Source organism: Octopus bimaculoides, chromosome 30, assembly GCF_001194135.2.
Source record: "Octopus bimaculoides isolate UCB-OBI-ISO-001 chromosome 30, ASM119413v2, whole genome shotgun sequence".
In the NCBI taxonomy this organism is placed as follows: Eukaryota; Metazoa; Mollusca; class Cephalopoda; order Octopoda; family Octopodidae; genus Octopus; species Octopus bimaculoides.
In genome coordinates, this window is record NC_069010.1 from 5,458,499 (window position 1) to 5,463,949 (window position 5,451).

The window sequence follows — 5,451 nt, forward strand, 5'->3', positions numbered from 1 at the left end:
GGGGGGGGGTTCATGGTGGTGGGGGTTGGGGGAAGAAGGACTATTCCTAGGTCACATGACTTTGAAAACTCTACGCATCTCCTCCAGTCTAATTTGCATAATCTCAAAACTAAAGGACAACACATGACCATTCACAGAGCAGCCAACCAACCAATTGCACTTCCCAATATGGCCACCATGACTGACCAATCAACCCTTTAACCCTCCAATAATCCTTCAGGTTTCAAATACTGCCATTTTATGGAAAGGATACAGGTGTGGCCGAGTGCTTAAGAGACTTGCTCTCCAACCACAGGGTTCCCGGTTCAGTTCCTCGGGTAAATATCTTCAGCACTATACATGTATATATAGGAGACCAAAAGTGTACACACACCACTATATGTATGCTCTTTTCTCTTTTACTTGTTTCAGTCTTTTGACTGTGGCCATGCTGGAGCACCACCTTTAGTCGAGCAAATCGACCCCAGGACTTATTCTTTGTAAGCCTAGTACTTATTCTATTGGTCTCTTTTGCCGAACCGCTAAGTTACGGGGACGTAAACACACCAGCATCGGTTGTCAAGCAATGCTGGGCGGGACAAACACAGACACTCAAACACAGGCACATACATATATACATATATGCGACGGGCTTCTTTCAGTTTCCGTCTACCAAATCCACTCACAAGGCTTTGGTCGGCCCGAGGCTATAGTAGAAGACACTTGCCCAAGATGCCACGCAGTGAGACTGATCCAGGTACCATGTCGTTGGTAAGCAAGCTACTTACCACACAGCCACAAAAAAACAAAATGGAACAAGAATGTAACAGACAACAACAAAACATCCAAACAGTTAGACAATACAAAAAAGGACAGGAAAAAAACGAAGCACAATCTTCTCACTTGCGCACAACATCTGATGCCTCTTAGTTTTATTTCTCCTTTTAAATCATTTACACTCTGTTGTGTGTGTATAAAACATAGATTCTCCTCCCTCCACATGTAGAGAGGTTATGTGCCTTCAGCCATTTGAGTCTGACAAATAGCCAATACAGCTAAGTGCTTTATAGGTGTGAAGCCAATGGGCATTCTCTGACTGACCATAGCATATGTAGCCTGAGTTTTATCTACTTCATTCCCTAAATTTGAATATATTTAGCACCCCCTTGTATATATAAGGCGGTGAGCTGGCAGAATCATTAGCATGCTAGGTAAAATACTTAGAGGCCTTTCATCCATCTTTACATTCTGAGTTCAAATTCTACCAAGGTTGACTTTACCTTTCTTCTTTTCAAGGTCAATAAATTAAGTACCAGTTGAATACTGGGGTTGACATAATCAAAAAATTGGTGGCCTTATACCAAAATTTCAAACCAACATTATATATATATATATATATATATATATATATATATATATATATATATATATATATATATTTCTTTATTCCTTTACATTTTTCAGTCATTTGACTGTGGCCATGCTAGAGCACTGCCTTTTAGTCGAAGAAGTCGTCCTCTGGACTTATTCTCTATAAGCCCAGCACTTATTCTATCGCACTCTTTTGCCAAACTGCTAAGTTATGGGGACATAAACATACCAACATTGGTTGTCAAGCGATGGTAGGGAGAACAAGCACAGACACAGAGACGCACACATAAATATATATACACACACTCACACACATATATACGCGATGAGCTTTTTTTCAGTTTCCATTTATCAAATCCACTTAAAAGGCTTTGGTCGGCCCGAGGCTATAGTAGAAGACACTTGCCCAAGGTGCCATGCAGTGGGACTGAACCCGGAACCATGTGGTTGGGAAGTAAACTTCTTACCACACAGCCACTCCTACGCCCTCTTTTAACTTGTTTCAGTCATTTGGCTGTGGCCATGCTGGAGCACCGCCTTTAGTCGAGCAAATCAACCCCAGGACTTATTCTTTGTAAGCCTAGCACTTATTCTATCAGTCTCTTTTGCTGAACTGCTAAGTTATGGGGACGTAAACATGCCAACATTGTTTGTCAAGCAATGTTGGGAGGGGACAAACACAGACACACACGCACACACACATATATATATATATGACGGGCTTTTTTCGGTTTCTCTCTACCAAATCCGCTCACAAGGCAGTGGGACTGAACCTGGAACCATGTGGTTCGGAAGCAAACTACTTACCACATAGCCATGCCACACCTATATATATATATATATAACTTACTGTTAATAAAAACCAGGGTTCATTGTGTTCCGTTACTTAATAAGTGAAAAAAATTATAGCAAATACAGAAACGCAAAATAAAAACCATATAATGAATGCACAGACAATCGGAAAAATGTATATTGAGTGCACAAAGGGACGGAAAACAGAAGGGCCCCAATTCTTCATCTGTTATCAACCAGATGGTATTATTACTCAGTTTATACATACATCATGTGGTTTAGATATCTGTAAAAGATTAGAACAGGGTTCTATTTAGAAGGTTGCTTGTTATGGCCGGTCATACAGTGACCGTTGGTTTCGCACCTATAAAGCGCTTAGCTTTAGATTTTCCAGCTGTGACCATCCTGTCTTTTATTCAGACATAGTGTATCTAGGACTATATTATCTAATGTGTCCTTCCTTGTTATGTAACCTTAGGTCAGTCCTCATCCGGCAGACCTGTGATCAAAGATTTTCCAGCTGTGACCATCCTGTCATTTATTCAGACATAGTATATCTAGGACTACATTATCTAATGTGTTCTTTCTTGTTGTTGTTTAGCCCCCAGGTTAGTCCTGATCAAAGATATTCCCACCATGACCAACACACCCTATTGTCTGTGTCCAAGACTTCTTTTCCTTTATGCAGTATAAGGCATTTGAGAAAGAGTCGGCTGCTATTTCAAGCATATATATCAGGTGACCAAAAAAAAAAGTGGGAGGGGGTGGGGGGCTGGGTCACGGAACTACTTTTTTTTTTCCTTCTTTCTTAGTTTATCATCATCATCAACATCGAGATCAAATTTGCTTAAAAAAAAATCAATATTTTTTTCCATCAATAAAAAAACCCCAAAAATTTTTTGATTTCAGTTGCTGTTTTTATTATTATTGTTGTTGTTGTTGTTCTTCTTCTTCTTCTTCTTGTGGTTGTTGTAATTGTTTGAGTTCAAATCCTGTTGCGATCAGATTTGCTTTTCAGCCTTTCAGGGTCAATGAAACAAATTACCAGCTGAGTGCTGCAAATTTATGGCTTTCACTAACGCCCCCTCCCCTCAAAATTGCTACCCATGTGCCAATATTGTGAAACACTGTATTTTTAACATGTATAAGGAACCCTCTTTTTGTCAAAATTTAGGTTCAAACAACATGGGACTTTCTTTATATATGGACAGTGTTATAATCCCTTACAAATCCATTTTTCCAAATTTTGGGGGCTTAAAATCAGTACAATCAACTTACCCCCACCTTGAAAAATGTTAATTAAAATGTAATTATACTTGGTAGGTTGGTTAATTAAATACACCTCCTCTTTGACTTAGGACCACAAAACATTGACCATCCTTCAAATACCACATACTACCCCTCCCCTCATTTATCTCCCACTTCTACTACTAATACTCCTTCAGTACCCTGTCCATTCAACCATCTTGACATCACTCTCTGACCTCTCCTCCCATCCCTTGCTCCAACACCCCACATACTCCCATCCAGCCACCTACCTCCTCCTACCATTGCTACTTCCTTGCCTCCTACTGTACCTATTCCACCTTTAAATTCCCCTGCATAATGATCTGATACATTAATCACTTATCTATCCACCCCGATGAATGGAAGCTCAGGAATTTACCAATATTTATTTGATTTCCATTACCGACTGCAAATTTTTGATCAACTATAATCTGCCAACATTATAAGGTAAGTCCAAACCCTCAGAAACAGCCATCGAGCTTGTATCTCCTTCTTTCTTCTAAAACTTCAAGTCTACATAATTTGTAAATTTGCTCTATAAAAAATATATATTTTCATACTTGACTGTTTATCATCTGAAAATTTTGAGTTTGCCCTCTCTTTTTTACATGTATACAGGTATATATATATTTTGTTTGTTAAAACTCAAGGTTTTATCTGTTTATTTGGATCTTTTTTAAAACGGGGGCCACATTTTTCATTAACGAAACACTTTGAAACTTGGAACACTGGTAGAATGTGTCATATAAAACATCTTTTTCTCTTAGTCTTCTTAAAAAAAAAAGAAATCCATAAGTTATTCCATGTTAAAGTTGTCGTATTTCTGTAATTTCAACCAATCACTGACGTCCATTCAGCCGATATACATTAAGTGCCGACTACATAAACAAATGATTCTGAAACAATTAACCCTAACCCTAACCCTAACCCTAACCGTAGGGTTAGGGTTAGGGTTAAAGCAAATTTAAAATGAAAAAAGCAAATAAAACGAAAGTATGGAGATTAAATACGCTTTACATCGCTTAATCAGCCAAAGGAGTAAATGTAAACAACTGAATACTTGTCAGTGATTGGTTGAAATTATCGAAATAAGACAATTTTTTACATGAAATAAATTCGAATACAAAAATATTTTTCTGTTCTATAAAACAAAATAGATAAGTATACGAAGTTTGAAAGTCTTTCCGTACCAAAAACACTACGTAAAATATTATGAAAAATGTGGCCCCCGTTTTAAAATAGATCCTTTTATTTGAATCATTCTCTCCATATCTGGTCACCTGGATTCCCCTTATAATCAATCACTCTTTACCTCACTGTCTTGGTCCTTGGTGAAGATGTCGGAGTGTAAGTTCAAATGAGGTCATCACTGCAAAATGTTTTCTATCTTACCTGTTGATTATATATGAATAAAAATGATAATAATAATAATATGTATAACAATGAAAGAGTGAGACCTCAGTATTTGTGGAAATAGAGGATTATTTTTTATATCAGTGGCTCTCAAAGTGGGTGGTATAGCGCCCCTGGTGGCAGTGGAAAGTTCCAAAATTGTGGGGCATTAATGGGGTAGCGTAACTGCCTCCATATCTGCTCAGCTGGATTCCTCTTATAGCCATTCTTTACCCTGCAGAATCAGTCCCATGGAAAGACACTGCACGTCCAGCAAAGCATACTGGCTTCGTTTCTTTCTTTCAAGCCTTCGCATGCCCTCAGCAGCTGCAGCCCCATGTTTCACTACCATGTATGTAGCATGGCTGTTCGCACACAGGCATCATGCAATCTGCCTTTCACTCAGAGGCAGAGGCCCTTCGTTACCAACACAGGTAGGAGCTCTCTGAACTTTGCCCAACCTATTCTTAATCTAGCAGACAAATATGTATACATACATATATGTATTCATATATATATATATATTACTCTTTTTACTCTTTTACTTGTTTCAGTCATTTGACTGCGGCCATGCTGGAGCACCGCCTTTAGTCGAGCAAATTGACCCCGGGACTTATTCTTTGTAAGCCT